Source organism: Chelonia mydas, chromosome 8 (genome assembly GCF_015237465.2).
Source record: "Chelonia mydas isolate rCheMyd1 chromosome 8, rCheMyd1.pri.v2, whole genome shotgun sequence".
NCBI classification, from domain to species: domain Eukaryota; kingdom Metazoa; phylum Chordata; order Testudines; family Cheloniidae; genus Chelonia; species Chelonia mydas.
The window spans coordinates 66740145-66758675 of NC_057854.1; the positions used below are offsets into that span (position 1 = coordinate 66740145).

General features: G+C 39.6%; 1 long non-coding RNA gene across 1 annotated transcript in view; it reads left to right on the forward strand.

Moving 5' to 3' along the window:
• LOC122461441 overlaps positions 1 to 11856 on the forward strand; it is a 180099-nt gene extending 168243 nt beyond the window's left edge. Inside the window, exons 3-4 of the long non-coding RNA XR_006283328.1 lie at positions 9129 to 9263; positions 11693 to 11856. This is a non-coding gene — a long non-coding RNA (uncharacterized LOC122461441). The remainder of the gene's footprint in view (positions 1 to 9128; positions 9264 to 11692) is intronic.
• The last annotated feature ends 6675 nt before the right edge of the window (positions 11857 to 18531 follow it).

The following is an 18531-nucleotide window of genomic DNA, read 5'->3' on the forward strand; positions in this document are numbered from 1 at the left end:
GTCATCCCAATAAAAGCTCCTCTAATGGTAAGCTGTGTTTCCGGCCCACACCAGTATTTCAGAAATAATGAATTTTCTCCTGTTAAAAAATTATTCGTGTTTGGAGTCACCCCCCTTTTGTGTAAAGAGGTTTAAGTCTTGGAATACTGTATGCCCATAAATTGCGCATTAGGCCCATCATAAATTGCTGCTGTACATCCTCCTGCTCATCTATAACAGATGGCTAGCCATTCATTTCCTTTTAATGAAACCTCAGCCAGCTCATCAATACCAAAGGATTTGTGAACAAAACTATCTTCTACTACCTTGCAGCAGTTCTTGAATACACTAAACTTGTATCTGTTTTTGACCCTAAAAACTGAATTAAATGAGCCATTGGAATCAGCCAGCTGTTAGCCATCCTCCTTGGAAGCCTAAATGCCATAAACTAATTCTTTCTTGTTAATTGGCTAAGTGTCTGAGCCCACAGAACACCTACCTGAACATGACTCCGAGTAGCCAATGTTCCAGAAATAAGCCAGTATGGATACTGGCTCTGTTCCTTTCCCTGACAGAGCTCTTGCAACTGAAAAAACATGGCAAAGCAGCCACAGAGTTGTTTGATTCCCTAGGAACATTAAGCATTTCATAAAATAAAATTAGCTACAATAGTCTCCCAAAAGAAAATCTTAAATGAATATTAAGCTAACTGGAGTAAGAAAACCCACCATTTTACTATAAAAGGATCTAAATTGAAACACAACGTTCCAATTGACCTGAACCAAAACAAAAATTCAGATTTTTGATCTGCAAAACATTTCAAGATTTCGACTCTTTGTTCCAATTCAGGACAGGATAATTTTTCGAAACTCAACATTTTCTACACAATGGGAAAACCATTTCCTGCCCAGCTCTAGAAAAGAGTGCTTGCCCCCATCTAAACTGGATGCGAGAGCTTGCTCATTGTACTGTGATTATGTGAAATAGAACTTTTGCAAAGACACACAAAATAATGCAACAATGAGACTAGGGATGAGAGTCTCAGCAGGATTGGTCAAGCAAACTGTCAGGCCAATGGGGGGCTGCGGGAAGAGGTGTGGGCCAAGGGATGTGCTGGCCACCGTTTCCCGCAGCCCCCATGGGCCTGGAACAGTGAACCGCGGCCAGTGGGAGCTGCGATCGGCCGAACCTGCAGACACTGCAGGTAAATAAACCATCCCAGCCTGCCAGCAGATTTCGCTGACTGACCGCATGCCAAAGGTTGCCGATCCCTGGTCTACCCTGACACGCTACAGCAGCACAGCCTGTGCACCTGTGCCACGGTAGCATTTGAAGTGTAGACAAGCCTTAAGTCTCCCTTCCTTCCCCTCCCCTCCCTTCCTCTCCCCTCATTTTCTTTGATTTGGTTAGTATTTGTTTTGCCATTTCCATTATTGTAAGAAAGTTAAAGCAAATAACAGGTTTCAGAGTAGCAGCCGTATTAGTCTGTATTCACAAAAAGAAAAGGAGGACTTGTGGCACCTTAGAGACTAACCAATTTATTTGAGCATAAGCTTTCGTGAGCTACAGCTCACTTCATCGGATGCATCAAATGAATCACTTTAAATCAAATAAGTGAATCTCACCTTTTGTTTTGAGAACAGTGAAATTTGTAGTCATTATCATTGCCCTCTATGCTCTTCCCAGTCCTCTTTCCCAGCTTCCCCCTTAGGCCCTGACCCTTATCCAGGTCTACTCACGCAGAATCCTGCATCTGTGCAGAATCCTGTTCCGGCATAAGGTTGGGTTCTTAGCCTTCTCTAATGGCCAGCTCCATCTCTGCATTCGTGCTTGGAATAGACTCCTACTTCTTTTATACCAGTTGTCCTCCCTCTCCTGCTTCTTTGCAAATCTTTCAGGTACTGATCTCTGTGCTGATGATTTCACCTTGGCATTTTGTGTATAATCTGGTAGCATATATAGCATACTTGTCTGTTAAAATAGTAAACTTCTCCAGGCAGGGACAATTGATCAAGTCAATCCCTGATGAGACTCCACTGAAATCAGTGGAGTTACACAAGGGATGAATAGAGCTCCTCGCCTCATAGATGTGCTTAAAGTGCCACTTATAGTTAGGGCCTGCTCCAAAGGATGGGTGTATGACTTCAATATGCATTGGATCAAGCCCTGGCAGCACTTCACGGCCTTCACACAATCAGGGAATTTGAAAGGCCCCGGACACTAAAGAAAGCTCTAGCTTGCTGTGCATGCAATATTGATATAATTTTATACATCTCCCAGAATAAACAAGGTTACTAGTATCTTCTTCATTAAAACTGGTTTCAAACAAAATTATGAACAGATCATATATCTTTAAACAGATTAAATTGTTTTGTGCTAAGTAAGGGCTTCCACTCTGGAGCCTGTAATAAAAAATAGATACTGTTGAGTGAAAACTGTTGCAATAAATATGGAGATTTCTCATGCTTGGTTCTTAGTATTATTTCACAAGAAATGCTTACAGGCCTCCAAACTTAATATCCTATACAGTGACTGAAGGCAAATTAAATGCAAATGAAACTCCTTAAATGAGCACATAATGCTTTCTACAATGAGGTTCTAAAACACTTATATTTATGGTACTAAGTGGGGGAAAAAATTAAACTTACATCGAAAGTACTGTGTAAATGTAAATTTCATCATCCATTCCCACTTAGTATGCTTTCCTGGTTTGTGTTCTGTCTGCTTTTTTTTTTGGAAATATGGTAATTGTATATTAAACAAAATTGGCTACAATTGTATTAGAATTGGAAGAACTTGTCAAAATTCACCCAGCCAAGTATAGTTCTTCTCAGGCTCAAAAATAGAAGATATGTTTAAAGTGGCACATTTTCTAAGTAAGCTTCCTTTGCCCTTTATGTGCAAAGGGCTAATTTGTGCCAGATAGCCTTGGGTAGCAGACAGTGTGGAGCTGCAGTCCCTCCCCAGGCTTCCTGCTGTGCACTTCCCACTCCCTCCGAGTGTTCTTGGACTAATCTGTGGGTTGATGAGCTGGGAGTAGTCCATAGCCCTGGCTCTTCCACAGTATTTTTGGGGCTATGTGCGCCCTGTGGAATACAGAGAAGAAACAGCTCCTGCATGACCTAACCTTGGCTCTTGCATAGCGACAAGAATAATGCTCCTTGTCTGCCCTCCCCATTCTCTCCCATGTCTATTCCTTGTCTACAGTGTTGCCAACTCTTGCCATTTTAGCATGAGTCTCTCAATTTGTAGTGTTTAAATTAAGTTTTTAACTTTGCGGGCGGGGGGGGGGGGGGGGGGGGGAATTATTAGGAGAGAATCTCAGCTTTCCTGATTTTTTTTTTAATAAAAATAAGTTTCTAACTCTCCTGATTGTGACGTGAAGTTTGAAAACATGACCCTGGAGGCTCAGAAAGGTCAAGAAATCAAAATCTGTGGCTTAAAAATTATGAGACTGCTAAAAAGCCTGAGACAGGATTTGTGAACTCTTAGGATTGGTAGTAGTGGGACTAATCAGCCCTAAATGCGGATCTTCAGCTCTGTACTGATTTTAAAATAAACCAACTAATCTGTTACCCTCTTCCCTTCCAGCAGCAGAATCTCACCCCAGGTCTTGAGGAACACACACACCCCCTCAATAAGCAGCTGAATTCCGTTCTTATTATTAATCTAACAAACGGATTTTAACATTAAAATATTCCCTGCTCTCCATAATTCTCCCACTGTAGGTGGGAGGTGCTCCCAACTTGCACGCTCCTCAGGACAAGTAGTGCCTAGCCAGTTTTGAAACAGAAACAGCATAATCTATACCTGCTGTTATAGAGTGACTGTGACCATATGTTTATTTCAGAAAATTGCCCTACCCATGGACATGCAATTCCAGCCTCCACTGCTCTGCTCCTGGTCCCTGCTTTCAGGCCAGATCTCATCTACAATCTGCCCCTCGTCACCCCTGAAAATAAAAACCTGCCCTTGCATCCATGGCTGTTTTCCCAGTCCCTCATACTGTCTCCTACCCGCCTGAGCCTAAAAAGACAACAGGAGTAAGCATGCCAGTGTGAGTGTGGGTATGTTTCTTCACCAGTGCCTGAAAGTGATAAACAACTTGTGGCTTCTGTGGATGATGATTTTATCTTCTGTTGTCGACTTCTTCCACAGTTGTGTAGTTGAATCCTACTGGTAAATCCTCTGTGCCCCATCCTCCATCACTGTCATTACCTAGCTGGGGAGCCCAGGAAACCTAATGGGACTTCCTTTGGACATGTTACTTCTACCACTCCTAGTTCAGTCCCAGTAGTCACTGCAGATCAGTGCAAGCGCCTCCCTTTCTCAGAGGCTGAGCATGCTACCTGTGCAGCATTTGCTTTGCTGCTTTCCTGCAGAACTAGACACCAAGCCAGGGAATCAAACCTGAATGCCTTGCATGAAGCAATAAATATAGGGCTAGAGGGCCAACTCACTTCTGGATTTCATGCCAGGTTTAATATCCTACAGCTCTCCTCATTTGTCTTATTGATCACATTTGAATAATGAAAAACCTCTTAGCTTTATATAATCAGCACTGTCTATGCTTGGAGAAAACATTCAGCAAAATCCTATTTTAGCACATTGCGTAGGTTCATAGGGTGGTTCAACTGAGCAAGTAACAATAGATTCAGCATGCTTATCATGCTCTGTCTATATATTCTTCTATGACATGAATGAGATTAGAAATATTGGCCTATTCTTCTTGCATCAGCATGGGACTCTGAAAAAATGTACTTATTAACAGTAATGACACAATTTATTCCTTTAAACAGAATGACACCTGATACCATTTTTGCAAGGTTAAGTCTCCACTACACATAACAAGGACTTTGACACATTCTTTACTGCAAATTTGGCGAACTTTGTAGCTACGCTAGCACTCTTTACTTGAATCATTATGTTTCCAAGGATTATCTTCAAAATTAAATGTATACACCTAAACACACAGAACATATACAATAAACACGTTTTGTACTGGAAATAAAATCCTCTGGTGACCTACCGTATTTTATGTTATGATTTGCCACTATCACAATATATTATTCTTCGAATTACCTCTACATTTGACTGTTGTGTTACATTGGGCTTTCTTTAACACACATGTACACACAATGTAGATATAAGCAGTACTCTGATCTTGACATTTTTGAAGGACTGCACGCAGTGACGATAGGGTTTAAGAAAAGCCTCTGATTTCATTAATAACCCTATTGAGTATCTGACACTCTGCAGCAATATTTTCTTTAATGCCCATTTAGGTCCATAGTATTCGCCAGTAGGGGTTGTCTAAATAAACCCCAAATGCTTGAGTTCAGTTTCCTCAAGGGCAGATCTATTAATAAACAAAAGAGAGACTCAAAATAAAACAAAACCCTTCCCACTTTCTACTGCTGGAAAAGGGAAGGAGTCCAGGTGTCCCCCCTTCCCCCTGATAGCCGTTTCCTCATTATTGAGGTGCTTTTGAAAATCCCACCCATTAAGGTCTATGGATTAGAGACTTTTCCTTAGGTTTTCAGATCTACTGGTCCATGGGTAATGGATGATATCTGGGGGTTCATTTACTATGATTACATATCCGTCTTCTGTCTAGCCTTTATTACTGTTACTGAGCAGTTTAATCATATCCTGAGCATAAGGCAAAACATTAAGGACAAGATCCTCATCTTGAAATAGAGCTATGCTGATTTACACCAGGGAAGGAGCTGGCCCAAAGTCTGTAAAAGTTTATTTGATTTTTAACCTCTCTTTTTAATCTAATCTAAAAGGGTTTTTAAAGCAGGAGTGGTGTACTTAGTGACATAGTAGTGCTACAGGACATCACTGCTGATATGTGGGATGGTCTCAGGCTATCCATATCCAAGGATGTTACAGGCTGGAGACATCTTTCATAATAAATTCACTCACTAGGAGTCAGCTGCATCAACATCAGCCGATAAACAGGGTGCCAAGCAAAAAGAGGCATCAACCATGAAAGAGGAAAAAGTACAATGAAATGCCAATAATACACAGTGGGAATTGGCCATTCTGCATTGGCATATACAGCTTTCACACAGCCACAGGCTGATCATTTAAGAATAAGATGTTACTGCAGAGCGATAAATCTGGTTGACTGATGAGGCAGGTAATTTTTGAAAAACACTTTGCTTTTTAGAGTTGGAACATATTCTGTAGTTTATTTTAGTTTTTGTTCTTGCTATGTGTCTCTGTCTGATTTAGTGATGCTGGACATAGATGGCCTGTAGTGATACCTCCTTGTGCTGTGATCCCATAAGGTCCCATAAACTAAGGGGGGGCTCAACTTTTGCAACAATTGCATTGGAAACCACTAAGAATATCTAGCTGCTGCAGGAAGTGTTGTTGGTGATTCAGCAAGGGAAGATTTTCCTCAGAGTCACTGCTGATCAGTCCGTGCTCCAGCATGAGGGATGGCAAGGCCAAAATCTAAGAGTGGTCTAACGGGACACTGTATTATTCAGATGAGAAGTAAACTGGAAGTCGAGGCCACCAGTAACTGTTAAAGATCCTATACATTCTTTGTATGAAGCAAGAAGTACACAAGAGTTTGTTCTTATAAGCTTGCCAGCCTCTTCTGCAGTTCTGAGAGTGTGTAGCCAAGCATCACACTTTAAGGTGTTTTGTTAACCTAGCTTGAATATATTTAAGATTCCCATCCCTTGTCTTGACCTGAGAGAGCCACTGCTGATGCTTTTTGAATCTGCTAGGAAGACAGTACTTATGGTATAAATACCATATGCAGGCATTTGAAGCTATTACCATTTAAATCGCCTGTGTCAGCCTAAATACAAAGCACAAGGGTGTGGATGACATTTTTTTGCAGGAGTCCAATTCCAGGGATCTTTATGGTATGTTAAACACATCATCCAAACTGACATATACCATGGTGATGTTCTGGGTTGGGGTCAAAGACTGATCTTGAGTGAAGGATGATGGGTAAAAACACAGTACAGAAAACACACAACAGGAGGAGAAAGAAATAGCAAACACACAGAAAGTACAGAAAACTTGCACAGTGACGAGCAGGCAGCCTCTAAACCTTAGGCCCTGATCCTGTAACTTTTGTGTATGTGCTTCTCTTTACACACTGGAGTAGTTCTGTTGATGTCAGTGAAGCTAATCGCATGCTTACACTGAGATGAGTGTTTGCAGGTAGCAGCATGGAGGAGAGAATAGTATTTGTGGAGTTGCTATGATCCTCCCCACCCCAGTGCGTGTGGGCAAGAAAGGGAGGAGAATGCTCTTCCCCCTGCTATCACAATGCCAGCGTGCCAGGGGAGATAAGATGCACCAGGTTTTGGCTAGAGTATGGTACAGTCCCCACCATCTCTGAGCAAAGGAAAACCTGAAGGTAGACTGTGACTCTGATCTATACTTAAAAATTAAATTAATCTGCTTACATCACTCAGGGCTATGAAAAATGTTGTGGCGTGAAAGCTATAGTTAGGTAGAGCTAACCTCCAGTATAGAGGCGGCTAGGTTAATGGAATCATTCTTCCATCGACCTACCTACCACCTCTCGGACAGAGGGATTAACTACACTGATGGAAAAACCCTGTCTGTAGCGGTAAGAAGTGTCTACACTACAGCACCACAGCTGCAGTGCTGTAGCTATGATGCTGTAACTGCTGTAGTGCAGGCATACCCTGAGTCACGCTCTGCTTCCTTGGCTGATCCTGGGGTAATACAAAAAGACACTGCCCTTTACCCAGCTGGGTGGAGCTACAATTTAATCTGTAGTTGTATAAAATTACTATCTTCAGAATGAAATTGTGGCGACTGGGGATCATTTGAAAATCATCCTATGCTTTTATTAATGTTACACGTAGGTCCATACTTTGATATCATCTTCTGAGTGGTTTTTTTTAATCTAGCTCTGAATGCTTATGAGGAAATCCGAAGAGGACATGAAGAGAAACCACTCTGCAAAGTCCGATATAAAAGTTCTAATATCTTATTCCTTTAACCGTTAAAACGTGAAGGGAAGGAGCAGATTTTGTTTAAAAAATCATATTATTCTAAGATCTCTTTTCACATTAATTGTGAAAGTGAACATAACCTTCTTGATACTACCCTGCACACTTTTGTGAATCAGCAATAAATAAACCCGACACATAAGATTATCAGATATTTAATTTATGCTAACAGTTGGTAGTGCTTCGCTAGCGTATGCTTACCAATTAATTTCTTTATCTATTATATTGATTGGAATCTGTATGGTTAGTTTTAAATTAAATTTTTTTCTGCTCTCCCTGTAGTCAGTGGACTAAAATAGACTAATCAATACTGACATTTAAGACATTGTTTCTGTTCCATTTGCATGTTTAAAAGCTGAAAGAAATTAAAAGAAAGTTCCAATCATTTTTCTTTCCAAAGGTGAAATATTGCACAGCACAGGATACTGATTATGTTGTTTTTACCTTTGAGAGGCCCAAGGACAAATTGTATGAATGATAATACTGATGTTGATTTTTACTGCTGTGCTAGTCTGAAGTAATCTTTCTCTCAACATTTCCCTGGTTACGGAGTATCTTTCCTGTATTTAACTAACATACAATATTACCTATCTATGCATTCCTAATATACCCATCACCATGGTGTCTAGCCATCAAGTACTGCCTACAAAGGATTCCAATGCTTTGCTATTCCTTATTTAATTTGGCTTTATTTATTTGGAGGTGTATATTTATATGGCTATGAGACTCATTGCTGTGCTTTTCCTTTGATTTGATCCCCTTTCCACAAAGTGATTACAATTTTAAAAGCGCATTATAAAATAAAATATGCTCATGATGATTTTTTCCCAACTCTAGAGCGACTTTTGGAGCATACTGTATTTTTGACAAATCCAGCTAATAGATGGTGTATGGTACATACTCAAACATAAAATAGGCTATGTAAAAAATGGCAGCCCACATTACTGAAAATGTTAAATGAAGCAACCCCATCGCTTTTGAATCAAGTTAGACTTTATCATCATTTATAATTCATTTGAATTCCTCTGAACACTGCTTCAAGATTCTCCTAGGTGTTTATACTGAAGAAAGATAAAATGCATAGATGTGTGTTGCTGCCTAATAAATCTCTTTCATGCTTTTCACTTGCAGTGACAGAGTATCCTGACCTTGGAAAAGGGCTATAATCTAGTGTCTTTATAGAGATGAGGAAGCAGCTTTGACAAGTAGAAGTTAAACCCTAGATGGTCCAGAACTATCTAGCCATTGCTTAATCTTCTTAATATGGTAAGACAAATCCCATTCTTCATTTTTATATTAACATATTTCAATTTTATTACAGTTTTAACTCTTAAGTAGAGCTGTAAGAGCTTGAAGAGAAATGCCAGACAAACGCACATATTTAAATAAAACCTTCCCAATCTCAAAAAGCTCACAAGTCTCAGGAAAGCTTATTTTAAATGAATGTAAAATTATAAGAAAGGGAAAAAAAAACTAGGGCATGGAGAACAAACCGACAAAACTAGAGAAGAAGCAGTATAATGAGGAGAAGAAGAGAAATAATTATTATTAATAATGCAGTGAATCTTCTTCCAGCTGGATTCCCTCACTAGAACCCAAAGATTCCTTGGTTGACACAGGCTTAGAATCAGCCACAGTGGGATGTTTTTCTGCAAAAGGAACAGTTGTACATGTGCGATACACACCATATATGAGTATATACATGACATGACTTGCTGTCCCCAGTATTTTACTGCATCTTGGTGGTTACCTGAAGCACCAGCAGATACGTTGTTCTTTGGGGTAAGGTACAGTTACCCACAGTTGTTGCTGATCATGAGCATAGTAGATTAGCTTTAATCTTTCTCTGTAACAACAGATCAGTTCTCAATCCAGACCAATCTTGAATGGGGTCACATGAAATATAATCTGCCCCAAAATTTGGCCCCAAAGTTTTGGCGGTGTGGAAAGATCCTCTGGCAACTATCACCTTATGTTTTCTTCCCTTTCCCTTCTTTTCACTTACATAATACAAGCTACTATATTTTTAATAAATTCTCTAGCAATGTTAGCCTCATTTGCCAATAAATGAGTAAAAACAATCATCTTGTCTTGATTAAGATTGGTTGAACAATTTATTCAACCTCCTCCTGCATTTCTGTTTTCAGGATATTTATATATTTTTTGGTTAACTTGAAACTGTTCTTACAGTTTTTACAAGCACATGGGTGTGATGGAATTTTTGCAAACTGTGCATGGTATGTTTATTGATAGTCAGAATTTGCTATTTGAACTCTGTGATTGGTCACATAAGCCACTTGTTATTGCTGCTGTTCCCTGACTAGATGACCTAACTTCTAGAACTTTTTCCCCAAATGAGTTTTGTTTCTTGATTGAAGAAATCTTTACAACTTACCCAATATTCAATATTTGCAAAGTTTTGTGCAAGCTAAATTTTGGTCATGCCAATATTCACACACAACAACAAATAGGAGTTCATGAACAGGCCAAGTCAAAATTGGGTTTCTTATTTGGGTGAACTATTTTGGAAAAGATTTTCTATTATTTCACGAGCTCCAACATTTACAATCCTAAATTTCTAATAAAAGCAAGATAAATACTTCAGTCCAACACGGTATTCTCACAAATATGAATAGGTAGTTGATACTTGGGCCCAGATTTTCAAAGGGAAGGGTCTGTAGTGTGGCCTCACAGGCTCTGATTCTGCAGACACTTGCAAGCACTCTTTAGGTCAGCAGGACTACTCATGTGCTTGATGTGAAGCACACAATCAGAGCTTAAATCTGCACCTGCAAAGTATCGATAAATATATGTGCCCACAAAAAGCATAATTTTTGTGCACACAGTCAGTTTGTTCAAGCAAATGATCTTTGTTGCAGGCACTTCAGAAGGCACAAATGATTGTATGGACAAAACTACAGATTCAAATTTAGAGGCCGTTTTTTGATAATTTGACTCTTGGAATATAGTCACATCTTATAAATGTGTACAACCATCACCTTTAACAAATAACCCCTGACTTTCCATAGGATGTTAGGTAGATGTCAAAAACACCCTGGAAGGATGCACTTTCTTTTCAGCTGTTTAGGCTCCTTTCACCACACTGTTATCTGAGTGTCTTTCAGTCCTAGATAGAAGGCCACATATTTTCCCCCATGTTCTAGTTTGTTGCAAAAGAAACAGTCTCACTTAATTTCTTAGCATACATTCTCCTAGTAGCTTTTGAGATGGAGGTGCTTAACTCTGGCTATTTGTTAATTTCAACTGCTCTGCACTACCATGTGTATCATAAAACAATAGAGATTCAACCTTACATTTCCTTTGCTTCCTCCCTTCCGCCAATTATATAAAGGTGGGGGAGGGGTCACCAGAATTAAGATGTTTCATATTTTATAACTCACCCCTCCCCCCCATTCCATATTTGTGCTTTTGTAGAGAATGCATTTTGGGGACTTTGGCAGGGGAGGGGTACATATGGGAAATCCTTGGTGTTGAGCTATTTTGAAAATCTGGGGAGGGGTGCTTTTGTTTTTTAATCGTATCTAGAAATTACATGCCCATTTAACTCTTCTGGTTCATGGATGCCCTTTGCCCTTTACCAACAATGCCAGCTATAAATACTTGTAAAGTTTTTAAATTCACAAACAGTGCTATGGTATTAGCTTATGCACCACTCTTTCTTAAATTCCACACAGACACCCAGCCCACTCTGTTAAATCCATTGTTACAGTGGAGTAATAGAAAGCCTCTTGTCCCACAAGCCTAGTTTCCTTGTCAAGATGAAAAATAGAAAACAGACCCAGAAAATGAGGCAAAGGAGAAGAAAGATAGGGGAAAGTCAAGAAATGAAGCAGCAAGAGAAGAGAAAGATAAAAGTAAGTCCTGTGAAGCACTGAAGCAATGTGTATTTTTCAAAATGTCCAATAGTTTGCATAGTCAGAGGCATCTCATACGTGTTTTGATTCAGTGTGGTGATGAATGGTACCTTGCAGTTTCACAAGAAGTTAGATTTAATAGTTTTTTGGGGTTATAAAATGTTAGCCTCACTAACCTCAATAACAATTAGGTAATGAGTCCTTTCCTAAAAGTTGTCCTTTCCAACCCGACACAAATTTAGCATGGCTGGCATGTCCCTTTTATCGCAGTGGGCCCGTAGAGCCCAGAATAGAGCAGCTGTTCCCTGGCTAGTTCTGTGCCAAAGAGAGATCTTAATTAAAACTTACTTTATTATGAGTGATTGTGTCCTTGAAAGGGATCAGATGCTACATAGAATATGTAGAGTCAGGGGAATTTCCAAAGGGGTGCTTTGGGCATAGAGCAGGAACTTGAGCGCTCTGGAAACTGGGGTGTTAACAAAGATAGGTGAGGGCGGGCAGTGCTAGAGTTTTGACTCCAGCTCTGGGTGTGAAATCTGTTGACTGTGCTGGCTCCAAATTCCTGCTGTCACTTGAGCCTATAGTGTCCTGCCACTGTTCTGCCCACTAGTAGCCAAAAGTCACAGAGCTAATCTGCTCTGGGCTCTAAGTTCTTAGCAGGAAGTGATACAAGATCTATATGGGGTGACCACTTGGACATATAGGAAGAGACCATATTGACCCAGGAAATATATATGACAACACATGGCTCTGCCAGAGTGTTTCCTGGATTATGTAGTCTAGCCAGGAACCATAGGGTAGAATGGGTACCTGAGGTATCTGAATTACAACTCCCATGAGAATAAGCAGCTTAATGTTAAACTGACTCTAAGCAAAATGTTTCAGTTCAGTTCAACAAATTGAAATGGATAGACCCAGGTTTAAACAACCTGAAATGCAATATTTCATTTCACTTTTCCCAAGGAAAACTGAAATTCAGCAAAATCAAAATGTTCCTCTGGAAAATTTTAATTATGCAGAAACTTTAAATTATTTTTGATGGAAAACCAAAATCAACAAAAAATTCCAAACCAGCTGTACGCTGCACCCAAAAAGCTAAAAGAACTAAGTTTCTTCTCTGGAAATTCCATTTGTGCTCAGTCAAACATGCTGCCCTCACAGGCTACTCACTCCAGCTCAGGCTCTCACTTATAGTGGCATATATAAAGAAACATTTCTTTTAAGTTCTTCTAAACTTATGAACCATTAATTATACTATATGAAAATTGTGGTGTTAGTTAAAAATATTTAGAGCAGCCACCAGGGGGGATAGAGCAATGAGGTAAGATTCTGTTTAAACTGGAAATAAAGTCAGGGCGCCCCAATCATGTTGTGCTGGGTCTATAATCTCTGTAAATGCTTGTTCTTTTATTACTGGACAGGATAAAGAGTTGGGGCTGATGCACATTCACTTCTAATATTCATAATTTTAATACATTCTCTTAATCAAGTTTTCCTTCCTGCTTGTGCTTTTCTTTAAGCATACGAGTAGGCCCTTTGATTTCATTGTGACTACTTGCGTGTATAAAATTAAGCATGTGTAAACATGTTTGCAGGAATACTTTTAAGTTTTCTTTCATGGATAAATAATCCTGATTTTGCAATCTCTAGACAGTCCAACTATACCTTTATAAAAATACTCTGCTGCCCTTCTCTAGACCTTTTCAGTCTCATCTGTATCTTAAATCTTATAGCTAACATATTTTGAATACTTATCTCATCATAATGGAAGGCATGCCCAACTAAATCAAACAGTGCATCAATCATAGTAAGTGGGTGAAAGCATTATTTTATAACACACACACACACACAGAGAAATATTTCTTTAGTATCACTGTCCAATAGTGTGAAGATAATGGAGCCCAGCCAAACACATAGTCAGAAGGATGCTGTTCATATAGTGTGTAATAACAATGTGTGTTAGGGTACCTTATTTTTATTTTTAAAATGCATAATACAGTAATACATAATAATATTGCAGTCACCATTCTAGCACTCAATGAAACAAGAGACCTGTGGTGTTTTAGTCTGTGTTTTAGCCAATCTACCAGAGCTCTTTGTTAAAAGAAATCCAGTGACATTTTAACTGGTTAACTTTAATGAAAATATAGTAGGTGTTCCCTGAACCACAAAGGCAGTTGGGGATGGAAGCCAGTTTTATTTTTAATCTATTTAACTAATTTCATTTACCTCTTGGATTTATTTTATGAGTTTGGCAGTACATTGAAAAAAACATGTAATATATTTTTCTTCCCCATTTGAAAATATTTGCATTGGGAGATTTCAGAATTGCAATAACACGTTCAAAAGTGTGTATTGTACTGAGATACTGCTACTTCTCAGGTGGCTGAAGCATTTAACCTCACCTTAATACCTCCAAGGTCTGGCAACATCTCAGCACAACATGAAACGACTTTGGGCCACATTCTGAGCTCAGTTACAACAATGTAAATCCAGGGTCAGTTACAGTATTTCAATGGTGTTACCTTGGATTTGTACCAGTGCAGCTGAGAACAGAATCTGATCTTTACTGCTTACAGGAAGTATAATTTTGTGTGTCAGAATGAAAGATTTGAACTTTTCACAAGTTCTAAAATATTCTAGAACTTGGAACATTTTAAGCTAAAATTCATTAAAAGAAAAATCCACACAAGAAATCTCATTGATAGTTCAGGCACAAACTGTAACTGAAAAATGCTTTATATACAGATTAATACTAACAGCCTCTCGTCCAGCAGGTGACTTTCTACATGAAAAGATTTGTAGAGGTAGAGATCATAATAGGATGAACAACCTTGATAAAACACTTTGATTCTTATCTTTGAAATATCTTCTCTATTACAGTTGCCTCAGCTGGCACCTCTGCCATTAAGGGGATGTCAGTGCTCCCATTGTAAACCTTTTTCCCAGGGTTTTATAATTCACTGATAAAAAAATTAGCTTTTGTCCAAAATACAGGAGGAAAATAATGAAGATAATTATTTGTTCAGCACAAAGGACAACGTTAACTTTAAAAAATACATTTTGTCCCTGAAAGAATAATCTTTTCTATACCTTGTCATCTTAGATTTTTAAAAGTGACAGAATTTAAAAAATCCAACTCACTGTTCACTGTTTATGCAGTCTACCTTTTTTCATGTTTTAGTTTGGGTAAGGAAAATCAAAAGAGTCAGTTTCACTGTTGGTTGCAATCAGTTTCACTTTAAGGTCCTCAGGACTTCAATGTTTAGCATGCAAATTCAGCAAAAAAAGCTTGCTGAAGAAAAACTGCCTGCACTGGAATTTTTTTAAAAAGTTGTAGAATCATCCCCATTGATCTTTGGTTCTGTGAGAGATTGAATTAACAGAATTCCCATCTGGACCCTTGCTCCCTCCCTGCTGTCAGAGACTATGCAAGTCCTAAACTCTACTAATCTCCAGCTGCAGCTCGGGTGCTTTGGGCTGCTCTAATTTACATTGGGGGACTGGCTTCATGCACAAGAGCACCAGGATGGGGGAAGTGCAATGGTGAGCTTTATGCTATCTTTCCTTCTCCCCACACTCTTCCTGAACTATGGCGCATGTGCTTTATCCAGATACCAGGACGTGGCTCTTTCTTGTTGTTTATGTGGGTTGCAATGTGCTAAGTTAACATTGTGCTTGACTTATAGCTTGTTGAGTTTTTCTGACTTTTTTGTTTCAATTTTCAAATATAACTTTGCTTTAATACTGTTTAGGAAATACCCTTTGTAATGGAGGCGTTGGTTACCTCTGCCACAGCCTGCACAAACTTCCCTCAGTCACCAAGGTGGAGAGTGTGTTTTTGTGTGCGCATAGTTGATTGTGGATGCTTATAGGAGCACTGTAATGGGAAATACTACACATTTAGGTTTTGAACAGTGGGTCTGTGGCCATTGCAGAGGCATCATGTCTAAATGTCTCTTTCTCTCCTGTGCTTATCATCAGGATTCAGGGATCAGTCAGGAGTGAATTAAGGGTCTGGGAGGGGAGGGAGCCAGAGTTCATCAGGCAGCCAGGCTGGGATGTTTTATATACCAGTGAGGAAGAGAATTCTGTGGGTTAGAACAGAGAGGAAACTACACTGGTCGCAAGAGATATAAATGGACATATAGAACCCCTCTGGTGGTTGTGTTTGTACCCTGGCAGAAAAGAAATTAATTTCACGCCTGTGTTTGTTCCTGAGAGAGATTTGGGAAGCAGAGCTGGAAAAGCCCCCTTTATGCTGGGTTGTAAAGAATGGCTGCTTTTTTTTTGCAATGAGTAAATTGTCAAAGCCTCAGTGGAGACAAAGGCACATATCTGACTTCTTTATTCATATTGTGTAGCCCCAAATCTTCTAGTTTCACCTTTTGAATTCAATCCTGCAAGCAAAGTGCCTGATTTTACATACTTTCTTATGGAAGGAAGCATTGCTGTGAAATACAGGAAGGAGCTCAAGGCTAAATGTTTCTCACAAATTAAGTAATTTGGAAGGTGGGTGGTCAAAATACCTACCATATTCTTAGTAATGCAGTCCTGAGTCCTGCACTAGTCAATATTTTTATTAATGACTTGGACAGTGGAGCGGAGAGTATGCTCATAAGGTTTATGGATGACACCAAGCTGAAAGGGGTTGCAAACACTTTGGTGTATAGTCTTTCAACTAGTTGTGAACCCATCTTATAATGTCTGTGTTTAGATAGTAGCTGAAATTTTACCCCACTGAAGTCAATAGCAAAATTCCCATTGACTTCAACAGGGTCAGGACTTCCTCCAGTACCTAGATCTGCTTAGAGGGACTGGAAAAGAGACAGGAAGAGGGAGAAGAAACTAATACAGCACTCCCTCTCTCTGCTGGGACACTGAGGAAGGAATGCATAGGCTCATTGCCTCCTTTGCTATCAACCTCAACGAACCGGTACCATACCCAGTCCATGGGGAAGGGGAGGATGGGTGTCTCATAAGCTTTCTGGATATATCTGTACTACAGCTGGAAGCAAGACCTCCAGCCCAGGTTGACATACCCTAGTGGGCCTCAAGTTAGCTCACTTAAAACAGAAGCATGGGTGATTTGGCTCAAGCTGAAACTCAGGCTCTCAAGCCCTCCCCCCTGCCCCCGAATCCCTACCTTGAGGCGCCATGCTCACGCTGCTATTTTTAGTGCACCAGCTCAGGCTGCGCTATCATGTGTCTCTCAACCCGGGCTGGGAGGCTCTCTTCCAGCTACAATGTAGACCTACCCTATGTAGCTATTTCATAGTGTGTTTATTCCTTCTTAGGATGTGATTAGCCTGCAATAGCTGTGGAGTTCAGGTGCGCCATAAATAAATCTCCTGTAATGTTCATATGCAGACATTTCTGGGCCCTGAATTCAATCCTATATTCTTTTAGGAACAAAATATAAAGAACACCAGCAACTATATCTAATGTGCAGTAAATTTGTTTTTCAAGCTGTATTTCCCTCTTTCCTTAGTTTATTCTTAGGAAACAACATTTTGTTTAAATTTGAAAGCAAATGAACACATTGCCCAGTTTCTCATGTACCCTCTGTATGCTTCTCTCTCATGCATGAAGTTTAGCATTGAATACAGTTGTCCCTGGTTTCAAAACTAAAATATTGGCAAGTCTGTCTGCAAGAAAAACATTGTAGATTACAGGAGAGTTTCTGCTGCAGAGCCAGCTTTAATATGTGTCTCTGAGAACAGGGATTTTAATGTAGGCTGTTTTATATCTTCAGTCCCACTGAAACTGGCCCAGAGTGAAATCATTGTACACTGCATCTCTACTACCACAAGCCCCTCCTCACTGATGACTTCTCTCCCAACTCTTCTCTTGAGTATCTGTCTTGGTCCACTGGAATGCCTACCCGCACTTCACACTTCTCCTAAGCCATGTGCTTTAGCTATGGCTCTAAGAATTATAGTTGGAGTTATAGGGGTAGGTCTCGCATAATTGACATGTATCATAAAGCCTGCTAGGATGTATATGTTGCATAGAAATTAGCCCACCCAATGTGCTAATTAGAGAGAGGAGTTATATAAGGGCTTCAGACTTGCTCCTTTTAGGTAATCCTTTAGACTTCTAACACGGAGATTAAGTATTTATTCATCTGGGGAAACATTTTTTTCTCCTTTTTCCAAAATCTACTGCTTTGAGTGATGATGCCTGGAGAAGATTTCTATGCTTATCAAATACCCCAATTTTAATGGCAGAGTCTCTCTTTTAGCTCTTTCTCTCCTGGAGCCCAGAAAACATCAATGTTTGAGTCTCAAGATTATTTGCTTTTTTCAGATGTATCATGGATTCTCCGGTTCCAGGCATCCAGTGCTGAATCTAATCAAGATGTTTATTTATAGGGGAAGTTATTTTACAAGGATAAGGAGGCAGTTCTGTTGCCATTCAGTTCCCTGACAATGAGAAACAATCTAATCTGCATATTGCTGTACACATAATTGGAATTTTGGATATGCAAATTAAACATTCCGCATTCTAGTCTTGTTTCTGGGTTTTCAGGGCTTAATTGGCCTGAAACAATTATAAAAGGTTGGAAGGGATGTATATTTTCCTTTACGACCAACAAGAAAATAAACACTATAAACAGACTACCAGAGTGCAAAAATGCCTGGCTTCATTAGGTGAAA